Genomic DNA, 22,860 nt, shown 5'->3' with positions numbered 1-22,860 from the left:
ACACACTAAAAAACCTGTAGTTTTTGCATCGCCATATTTTGAGAGCTATAATTTTTCCATATTTCAGCCAACAGAGTGATATGATGGCTTGTTTTTTGCAGGATAAGTTGACATTTTTATTGGTACCATTTTCAGGCATGTGACATTTTTTGATCGCTTTCTATTCCGATTTTTGGGAGGCAGAATAAACAAAAACCAACAATTGAGGAATTAATTTTTGCTTTTTTTATGCCGTTCTGCATGTGGTAAAATTGATAAGGCAGTTTTATTCTTCGGGTCAATATGTTTACAGCGGTACCACATTTATATAGTTTTTTTTATTTTTCGGTGCTTTTACACAAAAAAAACTATTTTATAGAAAAAATATTTTTTTGTATCACTTTATTCTGTGAGCTATAACTTTTATATTTTTCAGCTAATGGAGCTGTATGGTGGCTAGCTTTTTGCGGGACAAGATGACGTTTTCAGCTGTACCATTTTTATTTACATCCATCTTTTTATTTCTGTTTTATTCCACTTTTTGTTTGGCAGTATGATGATAAAGCATTGTTTTTTGTTTTTTTTTTACCGTGCACACTAAAGGGGTTAACTATTGGTACAGTTTAATAGGTCAGGTCGTTCCGGACACGGCGATACCAAATATGTATATATTTTTTGGAATTATTTTTTTCATTTTTTTTTAAATATTTTTACTTTTTTTTTTTCACTTTTTGATAATTTTTCTTACTTTTACACTTTGTCCCACTATGGGACTTTCACTTTTTCATGATGACATCGGGTCACCATGACAACCACTGGGACCCAGCAGAGACAGCGCGGAATGCCTGAGAAAAAGGAATGCTGCAAACGATTTTGATCACAGCATTTTGGGGGTTAATGTGCAGGGAGCTGTGTGGCACCACTCCCTGCACATAGTACAGGGTGTCAGCTGTAAGAATCAGCTGACACCCGGCAGCGATCACGCCTACACAGCCTCTGTGGGTGAAATTGCCAGGGTGTACTAATACATATCTGGCCCAATAGGAGCAGGGCGCAGATACGTATTAGTACGGCCCACGTCAGAAAGGGGTTAAAATACTGGCATAACACTGTACTTTTATGGATTTATACATAGAAAGGGTTAATCATGTGTATTTTGCTTGCATTTATCTGTTAATTCTGTTAAATGTAACTGTGTATACTCTTAGTTGGTATTATTTAGAGTAACTTCTGTCATCCTAGTTGTTATTTATTCATTGTGTATCTACTCCTTTCTTTTTTTTTTATAAACTGTTTAGTAAATATTTATAATATATTATAATATATTATCTAATATTTGTGCGGGTCTGCTGTTTGCTGTTGTACTTCTTGTCCTGTGGCTGTCCCTGATCCATGTTTCAAAAACTGCAAATTGTCAAAAAAACAGCTTCGTCAGAAGAAGATCAATGTTTTTGGAATGGCACAGACAGAGCCCAGACCTTAATCCAATTGAACCAGTAAGAGAAAAGCCAGCACTCTATCCTTCTTGAGAAAACTCTGTGTTTACTGTATATTTATTCCATATGTGCTAAAACCATTGAATACAGGTCATCAAACCTCTGACGCGTTTCGGAAGTAAACTTCCTTATTCATTGGCTATGAATAAGGATGTTTACTTTCGAAATGCGTCAGACTCAGATGTTTTATGACCTGTGTTCAGTGGTTTTAGCACATATTGAATAAAGTTACAATAAAAACAGAGTTTTCTCTTACTGGATTATAATAGTAGGCAAATATTGTCAATTCTAGATGCATCATGCTGATAGACTTCTACCCAAAAAGACTGAGTGCTGTCATAAATTCAAATGGTACTTCATCAAAGTATTAGTTTAAGAGTAGGCATATTTATGCAACCACATTATTTTAGTTCTTTATTTTTCTTTTCTCACCTGAAATGATTTTAGTTTATTTTTCAATTGAATTGTACAGATTATAAATGGCATTGAAGATGTTTATATACTCATCAGACAGTACAGTGTAAAAGGTAAAAAAGAAAAAGAATATATTTGGTATTGCAGCGAGTGCAACTGTCCAAACTACTGTAATGCAATATCATAAAATGTATCCCACATGGCGAATGATGAAATGAAGAAATGTGTCAATATGGTAGAATCACTGATTAAAAAGTCTTATGGACATCCAATTGATACCAATAAAAATTACACCTTGTTCTGCAAAAAACAAGCTTTCACACAAGCTCCTATTGACAGAAAAATAAAAAAGCAGAAATAATTTATAGTTTTTGAAGGATGAGGAGAAAAAAATCAAAAGTGAAAAGGGGGCCACTGGAATTCTGACTCCAAAGAGCCCACATAAACCTGCAGCCGGCCCTGTATTCTAATACAGTACTACGCTCTGATCTAGTGAGCTCTTTAAACAAGCCAATTTTTCACAAATCTTGTAAAGACAGATTACATGGCTAGGATTTTATACACCTGTGATAGTGAGTCTGAATAAAAAACCTGAATTCAGTGATTAAAACATTTGTTCCAATACTTCTGTCCATGTAGTATATGTTCAGCTGACCAGTAATATAGCTATAGAAAATTCACATGGTACAGTACTTTTGTATATCATTCTCTGGTGTTCTGGTAACCGTAATTTCAGGTAACTTTTCAGAATAAGCCGTCTTGTGTGTGTATGAGGAGTAATACTTTACTTGGAATTTATATTACTTGTGTCCTGCATTTTCACCAGTTTCCCTCTCTGCTGGCTCTATATCTTAATTTGATTCTCTGGACTGGTGTGAGGAGACCCATACCATGCACAGCACGTGGAGATGAATTCTGGATCTTTTCTTTTTTAACTCATAGACAGAAGAAGCTGCAGCATGAAGGATACTATATAGCAGTCCTGCATTGCCTGATGTCAATCAAACTCTGGAGTGAGGTAAATGACTTGTTAGATGGCTCAGCAAAATCTTACTGTGTCTACCTTTGCCTTTTTTCCTTCACTGTGCCTCACACTACTCTGCTCCCTTGCTCCTCTCTTCACTACAATGAGCTGTGTTACGTGACACCTGCAGTCCATCTTGGAACAAGATAGATTTGAAACATTTTTTTCAAAGTGAATGACAAGTTCAGGAGGCTGTTGGAAAAGGAAGAAGTGTCAGATAAGGGAGGAAGGAAGCAGATTTCTCTAATAAGGTATATTACAAAGTTTCTTGTATTCCCCTGTGCTAATGATTTATGCAAAGTTTGTTTAAAGTACAGTTTAATTTTAAGTATTTAAACCATATTTCATGCATTCAATAAAGTCTTATTTCTTCTATATCAAAGAAAAATTATTAGCTGGCCAAAGAAATATACTTTCATCACTTTTAGTACCGAAAATGACCCTTAATTAAAGTACAGAATGATTCATATTCCTCTGCTGACCAGCTGCAAGTTATCCCCTCTGTTTCAGAGCATAAAACTTTGCCAGAATAAGAGTGGGAAGATAATATCTCCTGATAATCTAATATGAGGTAGTAAACGTCCAAACATCTGAAGTATCCCTCTGCTGCATTTACATTTCTTGAAAAAAGCTTACACAGGTTAAACAGATTTCATTGCACATTCTTTGGCTTAGAACAAGATATTATCACAATGTCATACAGTATCAAGTCCAAATCTACACCCTTTATTGAACAATGAAATGCTAAAGTTACATTACTTTTAACTGACAACTTACATTTCTTATGTAACCAGCATGTTTCAAAATAGGCTGCTAAACACTCATTCATACCAAAATGGATAAAAATAATGCAATTATTACTGACAATTGCTGCTTCTGCTAGTAGTAATTAGACATATACTGTAGGCCCCAATTCAATAAGACTAGTGTTTGATACTGCAGTCTTAACCCCTTAATACCAAAGACAGGTAAAGTAAGTCAAAAGCAGGTGTTAGTTCCCACATCATGATGTTCTATAACCATCATGTACTTTAACTGTCACTGTGTGAAAACCCCCAGTGAAAGCTCAGTGCTGACGGCAGTCACTCACAGATGACCAGCATGGCTAGAGATGTGTAAACCGATTACAGCGGTTCCCACTCTCCGATCACTGAAATCAGTCAGTCAATCTGACTAACAGATCACAGCATGTGATTAGTAGGAGGTTTTAAAAATATTAGCACTTATTCACCGCCGGGAGCTCGGCTTAGCTGACAGCCCTCACATGAGTCTATCGGCAGAAATATAGAAAAATTATAACTCTCAAAATATGGTGCTGCAAAAACTTTTTTTTGTAGAAAAAGTTTTTTAGTGCTTTATAGTTGAAAAACCTAAAAAAAACTATGTAAATCTGGTATTGCTGTAGTCAGACTGACCCAAAGAATAAAGCCATCTTATCACTTACACTGCACAAGGAACAGCGTAAAAAATAAATAAAACCAATTCCTCACCTACTGTTTATTTGTTTATTCTGCCAAAGATCAAAGTAAGGCTCGGCGCACATTTATCCTGCGCTCGACGCTGAGCACTTACACAGGGGTTTCCCTGTAAATCTTTGAAATGCATGATTCAGACGGAAACCCCAATGAAAGTTTCTCTATAATGAGACAGATGAAATCACTTTGGACAACGTCTGACCTATCATCTGACTGTTCCCATGTTTTTTGTTGTGCATAAAAACAACCACAGGTTTGTGCACCTCTTAAAAGCCAGATAGCACAGAACAGAAGCCACATAGAGTCCAGAGTATCTCTGCTGCCTCATTAGTGAATAGATCCCTCAAGGGTTTCATCCGAATGACATATTTTGTAGATTTTAATGGAAACCCTGATCTAAGTGCTTTGCATAGAGCACAGGATAAATGTGAACTGATCCAAAATGTAAGGTACTCCAAAATGCCATCAATACAGCTTCTACTCAACCTACAAAAAACAAGTCCACACTCAGGTCCATTATCTGTTAACAGAAAAATAGAGGGTGTCCACATTGCTGGTAGCACAAAGGCTCTAGCAGAGTAACATGGTTTCCACCAAAAGAAATCCAGCAAAATCTGCACTCCCATATCCAAATGTTCCCTCCTTCTGAGTTCAACAGTCTACATAAACCACAGTTAGCATCCACATGTTTAGCATTACTGTAGCGAGGAGAGCCCATTTCATTTATGGGGTGCGTGTCTACAAAAGCATGAGCTGGGCGTAATGTATTAGGCACATCAATGTATTGGCCACTATAAAGCTATGTACACACATCAAGGATTTTTGAGTGTTTTTTGATACAGTTTTTTATGAAAATTTTCAGCTGCCTTTTGCAGTACCAGCAAAGTCTATGAGAAAACAGAAATCTCTGTTCACACATCATGTTTTTTTTTTGTTTAGGATTTTGTGCCTTGCATGTTTTTTTGAAAAATAGAGCATGTCACTTCTTTCAGTGTTTTTTCAGCTTTTGCTTAGTTTTTTCACTAATAGAAAGTAATGGGTGGTGAAAAAAAATCCGAAAAACGCATAAAAAACGCATCAAAATTTGTATCAGCGTTTTTTCACCATTTTTGATGCCAAAATAGAATGGGGTTCTTTTTTTTCACAGAACTTTATATACATGCATAAAAAGAGGCATAAGGACAATGAAAAAAATACTGAAAAAGCGCATAAAAAGGCACCAAAACTGCTCACTATCTATTCCTGCAAAGTTTGGGCTTCAAAAGTCAAATGGTACTTCTTCCCTTTTGAGCCCTACCGTGCACTCGAACAGTAGTTTTACAAGTTTTCCATCACATATGAGCTATCGGTGTACTCAGGAGAAATTGCTCAACAAATTGTGCTTTCCATTTTTTTCATGTAACCCTTGTGAAAATGCAAAATTTAGGGCTAATCCAACATTTTTGTGGGAAATATGTGGTTTTCCATTTTCACGACTCAAAGTTATAAAATTCAGTGAAGCATCTGTGGTTCAAGGTGCTCACCACACCTCTAGATAAGTTCCTTGAAGAGTGAAGTTTCCAAAATAGGGTGACTTATGGGGGTTTCCAGTGTTTAGGCACATCAGTGGCTCTGCAAATGCGACATGGCATTCTCTATCAATTCCACCCAATTGGCACTCTAAAGTTAAAAAGTTAAGAAGTTAAAAGCTGAAACAAAATATTTGTGAGAAAAATTTTCATTTTCAGATTTTCCTCCCATATTGCTTTAATCTCTGAGAATCACCCAAAGTACTTCTTGAATGTGATTTTGAGCACTTTGAGGGGTGCAGTTTTTAAAATGGTGTCACTTTTGTGTATTTTTTTCATATGGCCCCTCAAAGTCACTTCAAGTGTGTTGTGGTCCCTGAAAAAATAGATTTTGAAAAAATGTTGATTAAAGGGAATCTGTCACCCCCTGGGAGATATCAGACCTCTACTTTGGACATACAGGTTATAGAAAAGTAAATTTATACATACCTGTATGGCACATAGTAGAGGTATGATTGCAGATAAAAGTGTTTTTATCACCTCTGTTTTCCACAGGCTTGGCGGTGCGCCGCAGGAATCTATTGCACTGGCGCCGGGAAGTGACAGTGACTTCCCGGCGCCTGCGCAATAGAACTCTGTGGCGCAGTGCACGGAGAGACAGGCCGGGAGGAAGCAAAGTGCACTCTATGTGAGCGGCGCTTGGCACATGCCCGGGAAGTGAGGGAGCACAGTGCATGTCACATGGCCCTGTGACGTGCAGGGGAGGGGGGACTATGGTAAATAAGCCTATAGATGGGGATTTCGGGAAATAATAAACAGGTGGGGATTTCTTTGCATTCCCCGGACACCAAGCATGTGGAAAATGGAGTTTATAGAAACACTTTTCTCTGCAATCAAACTTCTACTATGAGATGTACAGGTATGTATAGATTTACTTTTCTATAACCTGTATGCCCATAGTAGAGATATGATATCTCACAGGGGGTGACATATACCCTTTAACCCTTCTAACTTCCTAACAAAAAAAAAAATTATGCTGATGTAAAATAGACATATTGAAAATGTTATTTATTAACTATTTTGTGTGGTATAACTACAGTTACATGAAAAAGTTTGGGCACCCCTATTAATCTTAAGCTTAATGTTTTCTTAAAATTGGTGTTTTTGCAACAGCTATTTCCGTTTGATATATGTAATAACTGTTGGACACAGTAATGTTTCTGCCTTGAAATGAGGTTTATTGTACTAATAGAAAATGTGCAATCTGCATTCAAACAAAATTTGACAGGTGCATAAGTATGGGCACCCTTATCATTTTCTTGTTTTAAATACTCCTACCTACTTTTTACTGACTTACTAAAGCACTTTTTTTGGTTTTGTAACCTCATTGAGCTTTGAACTTCATAGACAGGTGTATGCAATCATGAGAAAAGCTACTTAAAGTGGCCACTTGCAAGTTGTTCTCCTGTTTGAATCTCCTCTGAAGAGTGGCATCATGGGCTCCTCAAAACAACTGTCAAATGATCTGAAAACAAAGATTATTCAACATAGTTGTTCAGGGGAAGGATACAAAAAGCTGTCCCAGAGATTTAACCTGTCAGTTTCCACTGTGAGGAACATAGTAAGTAAATGGAAGAACACAGGGACAGTTCTTGTAAAGGCCAGAAGTGGCAGGCCAAGACAAACATCAGAAAGGCAGAGAAGAAGAATGGTGAGATCAGTCAAGGACAATCCTCAGACCACCTCCAGAGAGCTGCAGCATCAACTTGCTGCAGATGGTGTCACTGTGCATCGGTCAACTATACAACGCACTTTGCACAAGGAGAAGCTGTATGGGAGAGTGATGCGAAAGAAGCCGTTTCTGTAAGCACGCCACAAACAGAGTCGGCTGAGGTATGCAAAAGCACATTTGGAGAAGCCAATTTCTTTTTGGAAGAAGGTCCTGTGGACTGATGAAACCAAGATTGAGTTGTTTGGTCATACAAAAAGGCGTTATGCATGGCGGCAAAAAAACACAGCATTCCAAGAAAAACACTTGCTACCCACAGTAAAATTTGGTGGAGGTTCCATCATGCTTTGGGGCTGTGTGGCCAATGCCGGCACCGGGAATCTTGTTAAAGTTGAGGGACACATGGATTCCACTCAGTATCAGCAAATTCTTGACAATAATGTTCAATAATCAGTGATAAAGTTGAAGTTACGCAGGGGATGGATCTTTCAGCAAGACAATGATCCAAAACACCGCTCCAAATCTACTCAGGCATTCATGCAGAGGAACAATTACAATGTTCTGGAATGGCCATCCCAGTCCCCAGACCTGACTATCATTGAACATCTGTGGGATCATTTGAAGAGGGCTGTCCATGCTCGGCGACCATCAAACTTAACTGAACTGGAATTGTTTTGTAAAGAGGAATGGTCAAAAATACCTTCATCCAGGATCCAGGAACTCATTAAAAGCTACAGGAAGCGACTAGAGGCTGTTATTTTTGCAAAAGGAGGATCTACTAAATATTAATGTCACTTTTCTGGTGAGGTGCCCATACTTATGCACCTGTCAAATTTTGATTGAATGCAGATTGCACATTTTCTGTTAGTACAATAAACCTCATTTCAAGGCAGAAACATTACTGTGTCCAACACTTATTACATATATCAAGCTGAAATAGCTGTTGCTAAAACATCAATTTTTATAAAACATTAAGCTTAAGATTAATAGGGGTGTCCAAACTTTTTCATATAACTGTATCTGATTTAAGGGCATTAAAATTCTAAGCTTGAAAAGTGTTACATTTTCCACTTTTTTGTCAAATTTTTATAAATAAACACAAATCATATTGATGAAAATTTACCACTAACATGAAGTACCATATGTCACAAAAAGAATCTCAGAATTACTTGGATACCTTGAAGTGTTCAAGAGTTATTACTAGAGATGAGCGGTTTTCGAATTGAACTGTTCACCATTTTCAAATTCGAGCTGTTTTGGGCGGTGTTCGAGCCGTTCGACGAACACGAACGATTTGAAAAATATCCGATAACTGTTCGTGCACCAAAATTGTAACTGAATTTTTTCACAGCAATGTTGATAATTAGTGTTGAGCCAACCCCGTAGTGTTCGGGTTCGGTTCGGTTCATCGAACACCGGGATGTTCGTGGAACTGTTCGTCGAACACTTTAGAACACCGTCGAACACCGTTAAAACCAATGGCAGGCAAGCAAAAACACATAGAAACACATAGAAAACACCTTCAAAGGTGTCCAAAAGCTGACAAACTGCTCAGAAGACACTCTCTTTAAAAAAGCCGGCCGGCAACTCAGCAGCTGCATACACCGGTAACCGACAATTTAGACAAGAACGAATAGAGCATCACACATAGATTAGATAGATAGAAACATGTCAGTCACATATATAAGAAGTACAGTGACAGTGTTGGTTACTGTACTTGTCATTTAGTGTTAAAGGATTTATTAAAAAAAATATTAGTGTTTTCATGCACCGTCTCTTTAAAAAAGCCGGGCAGGCAATTCAGCAATGCCTCTTGATAAAGCGAATTTGCGAAACGCGCGTCGAGGCTTGCAGGTCCCACACTGGTCTGCTCCTGCCTTGTCCCCTTCCCCCCCCCTCCCGTGAGCGATCCCTGGTGAACATACTGGTGAGTGTATTTTTATTATGGACTATACCCATTCTTGCCCTATAGTGGGAAAAGTGCGATATTTATCTATCACTTTCTGAAATATTCGTATTTTCCTATATATACCTCTCCTACCCTGCCATCAGTTAGTACATGTAATTCTGGGTCGCTCTCTCTCCTTTTAATGCCATCCTGCTACACAAGGCAACTGTGGATACTCTTTAGGTGATTTTTGTATCCGCACTGGCTCCCCATCTGCATCTATTTATTCATATATGTGGCACTATGTATTTATAATTTTACTAATAAAGCTTTTTCTTATATGCCATACACTCAGTTTTTCTTTGTGTTTTTACATATATAAGAAGTACAGTGACAGTGTTGGTTACTGTACTTGTCATTTAGTGTTAAAGGATTTATTTAAAAAAATATTAGTGTTTTCATGCACCGTCTCTTTAAAAAAGCCGGCCGGCAATTCAGCAGCGGTACCCGACAATTTATAACTAGTGTTGAGCCACCCCCGTAGTGTTCGAGTTCGGTTCGGTTCGTCGAACACCCGTGTGTTCGCCGAACTGTTCGTCGAACTGTTCGTCGAACACCTTCGAACACCGTTAAAACCAATGGCAGGCAAACAAAAACACATAGAAACACATAGAAAACACCTTCAAAGGTGTCCAAAAGCTGACAAACTGCTCAGAAGACACAACTAACACATGGAAAAGTGACAAGTACATATAGTCATGCGAAAAGAAAAGAGGTGGAGGAGTAAAAGGAGGGGGAGACACAGATATAGGCATGTCATGCCCTTCTAAAATCCAAAAAGTGAGAAGCCGAGACGGCCAGTCCGCTCCTGCCCGTGCCACCTCCGTGTCGCCGGGTTTGTGCCAGAGCCGCGGTGAACCCTGACGGCCAGCCCCCCTCTCCCAATACTGGTGCCTGTCCGCTGGTGGGTCGAGAGAGCCCCCCTGTGGTGGAGGCAGCTCTAAGCTTTTTAATTTAAATTGTCCCTCTAATTTGAATGAATACACTTTAAATCCATTTACAAGGATCTATTGGAGGGCAAGTCTCATGCCAGCAGCCGCGTAATTCCAGCTCCAGTAGCGTCCACTAAAGCTGCTGCAGTTAAAAAGCTTTTATAAGGATCGAGCTCGGCTGTCCACCGCAAGGCATCCTAGTGCCAGTCCCAGCCCCTATGCCTTGGGGTGCCTCCTGATGCTCTTCACTAAGTATCCCGTGGTCCCGAAGCATTTCCTTTGAAAAAATTAAGTGTCCAAACTACAGGTGGTGTAGCTTGCTTAACAGCCGGGATAATCCGCTGACTAGCAGACACTGCTACTTGGCACAAAGTATTTCCTGGGCTAGATGCAGTTAAAAATTTGTAAGTAGATACTCTCGTTGGATGCTGAGAAAGCATTCCATAGAGTCTCGTGGCACGCCATATATGATTCTCTTAAAAAGCTTGGGGTAGGGGTCTAGGGGACCCTTTTATAGCCAAAATCACGGCCCTGTATCACAATACGTCACCTAGGCTGAAGATAAATGGAACTGTAGCACCGAGGGCTCGGTTGCTACAGACGTATTGCACCTCACCCAGAGGTGTGATATCTCACTCTCAGATAAGGATGGAGTGTGGATCAGGACCCGACATCTGCATGCATTACACCACATTGCCGTGGGGCAGGGCGACCAATATGCCCCTGAGATGGGCACGACAGTCCCTGTCCCTGGCTGGAGTGGGGGGAGGGAACACTGAGGAAGGGGAACCCTGCAGTGCAGGAGCAGGGAGGAAGCAGTTCCTGGGTGCATTGAGAAGGGAGTATAAAAGGTGGGCACCATCTTAGTTCAGTGCAGAGAAGTCTGAGCAGAAGTGGCAGGGAGCAGGGGCTCTGCATGAGCTCTGCTCCGGAGGCGGGCCTAGTAACAGAGGCCCAGGCCTGCAAGAGGGAGAAGGAAGGAAGAGGAGCGGAGAAGGCTCCAGGAACGAGGAATGAAGGGATCCCAGGGGTGCGGACGGGCGAGTCGCCACCGCACGCCCGAATCCACCTGCGTGGAGGGATCAGGCCAAAGGGGTAGACCGGTCCCCGAACTAGTGGAGGCAGGAAACGACCCTCAGCTAGAAACCGGAGGCTCTGACATTTTATGTGGCGCAGCCCCTTGCTCCACCCGCTAGGAAGGCACCACATAGGGTCAGGGAAACTGGCGCCAAGTTTACCAAGAGGAGGCCCGAGGCAGCCGGACAGAAGAGTTGGTAAGAAAGGCCAGACAAAGGACACACAAAGGGGGTCCTGTGAAGCGCTCCAAAGTTATCTGGGAGTTGTCTGAGCCCCTCACCTGGTGAGCACAGTACGACGTGGGCAGCCGTTACCTGCAGACGTGGTCTGGATAATAAGAACTGTGAGTAAAGGCCCTGAACTGCATCACTGACTCCGTGTCGTTACTGCTGCTGCCCTGCACCATCACCCCCATCCTCCGCATACACTGCCCTGAGGCTATACTCCTCCCGTGGGGAGTTATGCTACGCTCTGCTGCACCCACAACACCAGCCTTAGCGGTCTGCCCTGTAGCGGCGGTTCACTCTGACCGCAATCCACGGGTGGCGTAGTCGGACATTTAAACATCAAAACCACATAAATAGTTCCGCCACTGGTTTGACCGCCCTGAGCCACGGAACCGGATCGCCGCCACGAAGACTACAACCACCAGCATCCACCAAAAAGGGTCCGGCTCCGGGTGTCCCAAGGCCCAGTGGGTGCGTCAGAACATTTTCATCACCTTTCACAATCACCAATGGGACAAGGCAGGGATGTCCTCTGTCCCCTCTCTTATACATCCTAGTGACGGAGCACCTGCTCTCATCAATTCGCCATAACCCCAATATTAGGTGGATTGAGGTGGGAGGCACCGAGTACAAGTGCTCTCTATTTGCTGATGATGTCCTAGTATATATCACTCAATCACATATATCCATCCCTGCTGTTATGGCTGAAATAGATCACTTTGTTACATGGTCAAATTTTAAAATCAATGCAGCGAAGTCTGAGGCCCTCGATGTCTCCCTCCCTAAATCCATATAGGATTCCATCCAGTCCAACTTTCCCTTTGCCTGGCCCTCACAGGGTATCAAATACTTAGGAATTCCTATTCATAGAGACCTCTCCCATCTATGTTATCTTAATTTTGGGCCCTTTATTGAACAATTCCATACAGACCACGGTTGGCAAGTTAGAACTGTAAGATTCACTACGTGAACCACTGGTGTTTTGTGGAAAAGCACATGTACACCGCGTTCCAAATTATTATGCAAAAAGTGTTTAGGAGTGATAAGGGAAGAATTTGTTTGTTTGTCAGTTAAACTCATTGATGGTGATGTGTGTCAGGGCTTTTTATATCACTGTAAGCAATTGCAGACACCTGTGCTAATTAGTTTGGCAGGTGTGTCCAATGAAAGGCAAGACTACTTAAGAAGGCTCTCTCACATTATTAAGCAGCCTACATTTTCTGCCAAAATGGGAAAGAAAAAGGATGTGTCGGCTGCTGAGAAGCAACAAATTGTGGAGTGTTTAGGTCAAGGCATGACTACAATCAACATTGTGCGATGATCAGGATGAAGTGTCTTGGCAATCAAGAAGTATGTAGCTGATTCACAGTACACACGTGTGCGTGCTGATAAGCGCAAATTGAGGACTCTTTCCTACAGGCAATTACGTCAGGTTGAAAGAGCAGCGGCAAAAAAGCCTTGTCATAGCAGCAGACAAGTTTTTGAAGCTGCTTGTGCCTCCAACGTCCCCCGAACAACAAGATGCAGGGTCCTTCAGAGGTTTGCAGCTGTGCATACGCCATCCTGTCGACCTCCTCTATCCACTTCACACAAGCAGAAACGGCTCCAGTGGGCCAAACATTACATGAAGACTGATTTCAAAACTGTTTTGTTCACGGATGAGTGCCGTGCAGCGCTCGATGGTCCAGATGAATGGAGTGGAGGATGGCTGGTTGATGGACACCCCACGCAAACACGGCTACAGCGCCAACAAGGAGGAGGTGGAGTAATGTTTTGGGCTGGAATCATGGGGAGAGAGATTGTCGGCCCCTTTAGGATACCTGAAGGCGCTAAAGATGAACTCCATAATGTATGTGGATTTTCTCAAACAGCACTTCCTGCCATGGTTCAAGAAGAAGAACCGTGTATTTCACAGCAAGATCATTTTTCTGCATGATAATGCACCATCTCATGCTGCACATAAAACATCTGCATCTCTGGCTGATATGGGCATAAAAGGGGACAAACTTATGGTGTGACCCCCATGCTCCCCTGACCTCTACCCCATTCAGAACCTTTGGAGCATCATTAAAATGAGTGTCTATGATGGCAGGAGGCAGTTCACATCTAAGCAACAGCTCTGGGAGGGTATTCTGTCCTCATGCAAAACAATTGAAGCAGAAACCATCCAAAACCTGACAAATTCAATGGACGAGAGAGTTCAGAAGCTCCTTTCGAACAAGGGGTCCTATGTGAAAATGTAACATCACCTAGAATAAAGTTTTGAGTTGAAAACTGTTTGATTTCAGTTTCTAACAACCTGCTAATGCTTATAATTTCAAAAATGACCATTTTTTTGGTCTTTATTAAAATGAAAAGGTTGATCGAAAAGTTTGGGGGATCTAAGAGTGTGGCAACCCAGTAGTCATGATTACTTCGAATTCTGACAATATGAGGGTCATGCTGCAGGTAGTGCAGCAAGAAGGCACTTATGTGTCTTGCGCATCTCGGAGCCCCAAAATTATTTTCCGGGCTAGATGCAGCTAAAAATTATTTTTAATTTTAAATCTGGTGAAGCTTATTATAGATGGCCTAATAGGATCAGTGCTGCACACTGCTACAAAGCCCAAATTATTTTCCAGTCAAGATACAGATAAACATGATTAGTAATTTGAAAGCTTAAAACGGTTGGTAGGGTGATTTTAACCAATCATCAAGCTTTTACTCTCCCCAGGATGACACAGGGGTAGAAAAGTCGTTTCGGATCCATGATTTGTTCATCTTTATGAACGTGAGTCTGTCTACATTATCAGTGGAGAGCCGCGTGCGCTTATCTGTCAGCACACCACCAGCAGCGCTGAACACACGTTCAGACAGAACGCTGGCTGCGGGGCATGACAAGATCTCCAAGGCGTAAGTGGCTAGCTCCGGCCATTTATCCAGATTGGAAGCCCAAAAAGAGCAAGGGTCCAGTGACACAGTCGTGGCTTCAATGTTTACTTGGAGATACTCCTGTACCATCGTCTCTAGGCGTTGACTATGTGTCAGACTTCTTGTCTCCTGTGGCCTTGCAAAGGATGGGCTAAAAAAGTGGTGAAATGATTCCGCAAAATTGATGTTACCAGCAGATACTGTGGTTCTGTTACGGTTTGAGTGCTGAACACTTGACGGTCCCACGGTTGGCAAGTTGGAACTGTGAGATTCACTACGTGCACCACTGGTATTTTGTGGAAAAGCACATGTAAGATTCTGCAACAGTCTCTGCTGATACTCCTGCATGCGTGCATCCCTTTCTATGGCAGGAATAATTTCTGCAAATTTACTTTTGTACCGGGGATCTAACAGTGTGGCAACCCAGTAGTCAGGATTATTTCTAATTCTCACAATTCGAGGGTCATGTTGCAGGTAGTGCAGCAAGAAGGCACTCATGTGTGTTGCGCATCCAGGAGCACCAAGTCCCTGTTGTGTTGGTGGCGAGGTAACAATCATGCTTCCTTCCTCTGTCCTCTCCCCCCAACCTCGCACAACAGAAATGTGATCAAGGTCTCCCTCATCTGATGAGTCTTCCATCAGTTCGTCCTCCACTTCTTCCTGGGCTCCTGCACCTTCCTCACTAGTTTGGCTGCTACCATGCGCCCTGGTAAAACCATCTCCCCCACCCTCACATGCCTGCCGCCTTGGTGCTGCCGACCGTCTGGACCTTGCAGATGTTAGCCCTTCCGCATACAACTCCTCCTCCTCTACTTCCTCCACCTCCTCTTGTGCCACCACCTGACTCCAAATTCTGTTTAACATGTGCTCCAGCATGTAAATCACCGGAATAGTCATGCTGATAATGGCATCGTCAGCACTAAACATCTTCGTCGCCATTTCAAAACTGTGCAGAAGGGTGCATAGGTCCCTGATCTGAGACCACTCCTCCAGCGTGATTTGCCCCACCTCTGAATCTCGTTGGCCCAGGCTATACGTCAGAATGTATTGCACCAGGGCTTGTCGGTGCTGCCACAGTCGCTGCAACATGTGCAGAGTTGAATTCCACCGGGTAGGCACATCGCATTTTAGCCGGTGAAGTGGCAGGCCCAACGACTTCTGTAGAGATGTAAGTCGCTGAGCTGCGGGATGCGAACGGCGGAAGTGAGCACACAGCGACCGTGCCCTCTGCAGAAGGCCATCTAGTCTGGGATAGTGGGCTAAAAATTGCTGGACAACCAGGTTCAACACGTGAGCCATACAAGGCACGTGTGTGACATTGCCCCGGCGAAGGGCCGCACCCAGGTTTGCAGCATTGTCGCACACGGCCTTCCCTGGTTTCAGGTCCAGTGGAGACAACCATTCATGAAATTGGTTCTCCAGAGCTGACCACAACTCCTCAGCTGTGTGACTCACATTTCCCAGACATTTCAATGTAAAAACCGCCTGATGACGTTGAGCCCTACTGCCAGCATAGTAAGGAGGTGTGCAGGATCCCTTCTGCGCAGTTAGAAAGCTTGTGGCATGACCAGACAGGCTTTGGGTGCAGGTGGAAGACCGAGAGGAGGTTGAGGAGGCAGAAGCAGTGGAGGAAAAATGACATAAAGAGGATTGACGCACAAGTAGTGGGGACGGCAAGACTTGGACAGCAGCCCCTTGTCCTGCTGTCACCATAGTTACCCAGTGCCCAGTCAGCGACATGTAACGCCCCTGTCCATGCCTACTCGTCCAAGTGTCTGTGGTGAAATGCACCCTGTCACACACAGAGTTTCTCAAAGAAGCGGTGATGTTGTGTGCGACATGCTGGTGGAGCGCAGGCACACCTTTCTTTGAGAAGTAGTGCCGACTGGGCATCTGGTACTGGGGCACTGCGACGGACATAAGGTCTCGAAAATCCTCTGTGTCCACCAGGCGGAAAGGCAGCATTTCTGTAGCCAAGAGCTTGCAGATGGTGAAATTCAACCTCTTAGCTTTCTCATGGCTAGGAGGAAATGGTCTTTTACTTGTCCACATCTGAGGGACCGAGGGCTGGCTATTGTGCTTAGACGGGGTTGATAAGGGTGTCCCCGGCAAACTGCCGGTCTGTGAGGAAGATGCAGGCGGACATGTTAGGTTGCCTTGATCCAAAGGTGGTGCTATCGATGTCGGACAGCGCTCAAGACCAGCTGGTGTTACCACCTCCAAAGAAAATGATGACCTGCCAATCACGCTGGCTGTTGCGGGTAAAGAGGTGGCAGGTCTGCGCCCCAAAACAGGTGTGACTGCTGTCCCCCCAGTCACAGAGGATGAAGAGGCCGCGGATGCACAAGATATGGCAGACGGTGGTTGGCCCGGCCGGCTAGACCGCATTGTAGCACACTGAGCTTCCCACTGCAACTTATGCTTCATGTCCATGTGCCGGTTCATGCATGAAGTACTCAAACTATGTATTTTTTGGCCTCTACTTAGCTTTTGCTGACAAATGTTACAGATAACACGAGTTGGGTCATCTTTATCGATCTGAAAAAATGCCCAGGCTATGCAAGGCTTAGCACCCATGCGACCTGAAGAGCCACCACGACTTTTGGTGAGAGGCAGAGTTGTGTTTGAGGATGCAGTTGTTGACGTGCTTCCAGTACTACGTCTCTGTCCAGGAAGGCGCAACCTGACCTCGTCGTCACTAGCATCTTCCTCCACCTCCTCTGCTGACCTCATCTCTTGGCTGACTGTGGGTTGACAGTAAGTGGGATCTCCGACCTCATCATCATCACCCTGTGCGTTATCACACCCGTCGTCCTCAGAGCCAACCTGTTCCTGCCCTGACAAAAAACTAAAGTTGTCGCTCCAATCAGGTATTTGAGTCTTATCATCGTCTTCCTCATTGTCTCCACCAACAGGAGTTACAGTTTGGGAATGAGGGTTTACATTATGGTCAGAACCTTCTGCGTCTGGTCCTGGATCCGACTCATAAAGATTCTGGGCATCAGTGCAGATCATTTCCTCGTCTGGATTCACAGAAGCGCTGGAGTCGACCTCTGATTCCCAGGCTATAGTATGAGTAAACAGCTCTGCAGACTCAACCATCTGTTCTACCTCATACTCAGACGGGCAGCTGGAGATTTGGGAGCTGTGAGGAAGCAAGTGCGATTTGGGTGACACCTTTGAGGACTGGAGTATTTGTGATGTTGAAGTTGATGTGGAGGAGAGCCCACTTAAAGGAGCACTTGATATCCGTTGAAGCACCTGCTGTTTTTGTGCCTCATCTGGAATTTGTAGCGATTGGCGTGGCCGTAAGAAAGGGATCTTATCACATTGTCCGCTAAAAGAAGTAGACATTTTAGTTTGGCTGGAAGATGGTCTTTCTTCTGCACCTACCCCACGGACACAACCTTTTTTCCCCTTCCCAACACGCCTATTCCCCTTTCCACCAGCAGCAGGCCTTTTTCCACTCATTTTGGTGGTTAACTAATTCACAACTCTGGAGTTGTTTGCACAAAAAAACAATGGATGGTAACCGAGCAGAGCTGAGTGGCCAAACTGTGGTATTAGGCCAAAACTATTGGCTGGGTTAGATGCAGAAAAAAAAATTATTTTTAATTTGCAACCTGATGGAGGTCAGTATAGATGGACTAATAGACCAAGTCCCACAAACCGCTAGAAGCCCAAATATTTTTTCAGAGCTAGATGCAGAAAATTTTTTTATTCAATTTGCAACCTGATGGAGGTCAGTATAGATGGACTAATAGACCAAGTCCCACACACTGCTAGAAGCCCAAATATTTTTTCAGAGCTAGATGCAGAAAAAAATTATTTTTAATTTGCAACCTGATGGAGGTCAGTATAGATGGACTAATAGACCAAGTCCCACACACCGCTAGAAGCCCAAATATTTTTTCAGAGCTAGATGCAGAAAAAAATTATTTTTAATTTGCAACCTGATGGAGGTCAGTATAGATGGACTAATAGACCAAGTCCCACACACCGCTAGAAGCCCAAATATTTTTTCAGAGCTAGATGCAGAAAAAAATTATATTCAATTTGCAACCTGCTGGAGGTCAGTATAGAAGGACTAATAGAACAAGTCCCACACACTGCTAGAAGCCCAAATATTTTTTCAGAGCTAAATGAAGAAAAAAATTATTTTTAATTTGCAACCTGATGGAGGTCAGTATAGATAGACTAATAGACCAAGTCCCACACACTGCTAGAAGCCCAAATATTTTTTCAGAGCTAGATGCAGAAAAAAATTATTTTTAATTTGCAACCTGATGGAGGTCAGTATAGATGGACTAATAGACCAAGTCCCACACACTGCTAGAAGCCCAAATATTTTTTCAGAGCTAGATGCAGAAAAAAATTATTTTTAATTTGCAACCTGATGGAGGTCAGTATAGATGGACTAATAGACCAAGTCCCACACACCGCTAGAAGCCCAAATGTTTTTTCAGAGCTAGATGCAGAAAAAAATTATATTCAATTTGCAACCTGCTGGACGTCAGTATAGAAGGACTAATAGAACAAGTCCCACACACTGCTAGAAGCCCAAATATTTTTTCAGAGCTAAATGAAGAAAAAAATTATTTTTAATTTGCAACCTGATGGAGGTCAGTATAGATCGACTAATAGACCAAGTCCCACACACTGCTAGAAGCCCAAATATTTTTTCAGAGCTAGATGCAGAAAAAAATTATTTTTAATTTGCAACCTGATGGAGGTCAGTATAGATGGACTAATAGACCAAGTCCCACACACCGCTAGAAGCCCAAATATTTTTTCAGAGCTAGATGCAGAATTTTTTTTTATTCAATTTGCAACCTGATGGAGGTCAGTATAGATGGACTAATAGACCAAGTCCCACACACTGCTAGAAGCCCAAATATTTTTTCAGAGCTAGATGCAGAAAAAAATTATTTTTAATTTGCAACCTGATGGAGGTCAGTATAGATGGACTAATAGAACAAGTCCCACACGCTGCTAGAAGCCCAAATATTTTTTCAGAGATAAATGAAGAAAAAAATTATTTTTAATTTGCAACCTGATGGAGGTCAGTATAGATGGACTAATAGACCAAGTCCCACACACCGCTAGAAGCCCAAATATTTTTTCAGAGCTGGATGCAGAAAAAAATTATATTCAATTTGCAACCTGCTGGACGTCAGTATAGAAGGACTAATAGAACAAGTCCCACACACTGCTAGAAGCCCAAATATTTTTTCAGAGCTAAATGAAGAAAAAAATTATTTTTAATTTGCAACCTGATGGAGGTCAGTATAGATGGACTAATAGACCAAGTCCCACACACTGCTAGAAGCCCAAATATTTTTTCAGAGCTAGATGCAGAAAAAAATTATTTTTAATTTGCAACCTGATGGAGGTCAGTATAGATGGACTAATAGACCAAGTCCCACACACCGCTAGAAGCCCAAATATTTTTTCAGAGCTAGATGCAGAATTTTTTTTTATTCAATTTGCAACCTGATGGAGGTCAGTATAGATGGACTAATAGACCAAGTCCCACACACTGCTAGAAGCCCAAATATTTTTTCAGAGCTAGATGCAGAAAAAAATTATTTTTAATTTGCAACCTGATGGAGGTCAGTATAGATGGACTAATAGACCAAGTCCCACACACTGCTAGAAGCCCAAATATTTTTTCAGAGCTAGATGCAGAAAAAAATTATTTTTAATTTGCAACCTGATGGAGGTCAGTATAGATGGACTAATAGAACAAGTCCCACACGCTGCTAGAAGCCCAAATATTTTTTCAGAGATAAATGAAGAAAAAAATTATTTTTAATTTGCAACCTGATGGAGGTCAGTATAGATGGACTAATAGACCAAGTCCCACACACTGCTAGAAGCCCAAATATTTTTTCAGAGCTAGATGCAGAAAAAAAATATTTTTAATTTGCAACCTGATGGAGGTCAGTATAGATGGACTAATAGACCAAGTCCCACACACCGCTAGAAGCCCAAATATTTTTTCAGAGCTAGATGCAGAAAAAAATTATATTCAATTTGCAACCTGCTGGAGGTCAGTATAGAAGGACTAATAGAACAAGTCCCACACACTGCTAGAAGCCCAAATATTTTTTCAGAGCTAAATGAAGAAAAAAATTATTTTTAATTTGCAACCTGATGGAGGTCAGTATAGATGGACTAATAGACCAAGTCCCACACACTGCTAGAAGCCCAAATATTTTTTCAGAGCTAGATGCAGAAAAAAATTATATTCAGTTTGCAACCTGATGGAGGTCAGTATAGATGGACTAATAGAATGATGCTATGCCCAAAAGATTTTACTTCACTAGGTGCAGTAAAAAAATTGGTATTCTATACACAGGTGGTATATCTTGCAACACAGATAGGCTACTCCACTGACTAACACACTCTGCAATAGGCCAAAAAGGATTAGCTTTGCTAGATTCAGCCAAATGCTGTGAAAAAAACTTGCACAGCACTGGCACAGACCTGCCTGGCAAAAACTGATAGGAACTGATGTAACCTAGTCCTGAAAAGGACTGCAATTACAATTAGTCTTTACTCCCACAATCTATCTATTTAAGAGCACAGACCTGCCTGATAAAAGTCGTAGGAAATGCTGTAACCTAGTCCTTAAAAGGACTGCAATCACAACTATTCCCTACTCCCAAGCTATCTGTATATTTGTGCGAAAATTGGCTTGAAATTAACAAGGTATAGCGCACACAGCAACAGCGGTGCCGTCTAACACGCAGCTGCAGCAGTGAGAAAATGGTGGCGACGGGGAAAATGGCTTGGTCTTATAGGGCAAGGACATGTGACATACACTGTGTTATGCACACGCCCGGGCTAAGCGGCGTGTGCGTGTGATTGGTAGTGATTCCACTGGACCGTGCCGGAGAGTGAATGCCTGGAGGGGCGTGACTAGGTATTCACCCGATCCGACCAGGGTCGCACGACGGCATACGACGCCAGTGCACCAAGGAGGAACCGAGCAGAGGGACCAGGTGCTACTCCAGGACAGACCCCGGACACGGCTGTTGACCCACACAGGGGAATACAGGAACAGGCTGGTAGGCTGGCACACAGACTGGTGGGTATAGGCAGGCACGACTGGTATGCAGGCAGGCGGGTATGCAGGCAGGGGGGTAAAGGCAAGCACAGCTAGAGTGCAGACAGGGAGGCACTAGCAGGTAGGAACACAGGCGGGATAGGACCCAGTACACACCGGGACACAGGAACAATACAGGCAAAGGGGTACAGGCAAGCACGGCTAGAGTGCAGACAAGGCTGAGAAGGGAGGACAGGGCTCTGTTCACACGGAACAGACAGGAAGGGAAAGACAGAGCCAGATACTCACACAGTACTTGCAGAGACAACAAGCAGGAGTTAGGTACGAGTTCGGACTCTGCAGAAAAAGGAAGGGAACGGACATAGAGGCAAAACAGGTAAAGGACAGGAGAGAGTTCAGACTGGAACTGAGTGTACGGAGGAGACCGACACTGCAGAGGGATACAGGAGCGGGTCTGGGAATACGGCCCCCAGAGAGGCGGAACGAACAGGCAAGGAGCGTGTTCAGACAGGACAGACCAGACACAGGAGCGGGTCGAGGAAATCGGCCACTAAAAGGCGGAACGAACAGGCAAGGAGCGTGTTCAGACAGGACAGACCAGACACAGGAGCGGGTCTAGGAAATCGGCCACTAGAGGGCGAGAGGAACAGGCTAGGAGCGAGTTCAGACAGGTCAGACAAGATACAGGAACGGGTCTAGGTAATCGGCCCCTAGAAGGCAGGAGGAACAGGCTAGGAGCGTGTTCAGACAGGACAGACAAGAGAACACAGAAAGGACTCAGTTCAGACACGGGAGCTGATACCGCAAAGCAGGAGACATACAGGACTCAGTTCAGACACGGGAGCTGATACCGCAAAGCAGGAGACATACAGGACTCAGTTCAGACACGGGAACTGATACAAAAAGCAGGAGACAAGAGACGGGACCTGGCACCTTCAGAGTGCAAGCACACACTGAAGGAAACACTATGCTCAGGCAGGGATAGAAGGGAGCTGCTGAGCTATATACCAAGTGACAGACAGCAATAGGCTGAGGACGCACAAGGGGTGTGACCCACAGCAGGTACAAA

This window comes from Phyllobates terribilis, unplaced genomic scaffold (genome assembly GCF_046119375.1).
Source record: "Phyllobates terribilis strain yellow unplaced genomic scaffold, ASM4611937v1 Scaffold_2__4_contigs__length_985480577, whole genome shotgun sequence".
Classification (NCBI taxonomy): Eukaryota; Metazoa; Chordata; class Amphibia; order Anura; family Dendrobatidae; genus Phyllobates; species Phyllobates terribilis.
Note: the sequence above shows the minus strand (reverse complement) of the source record.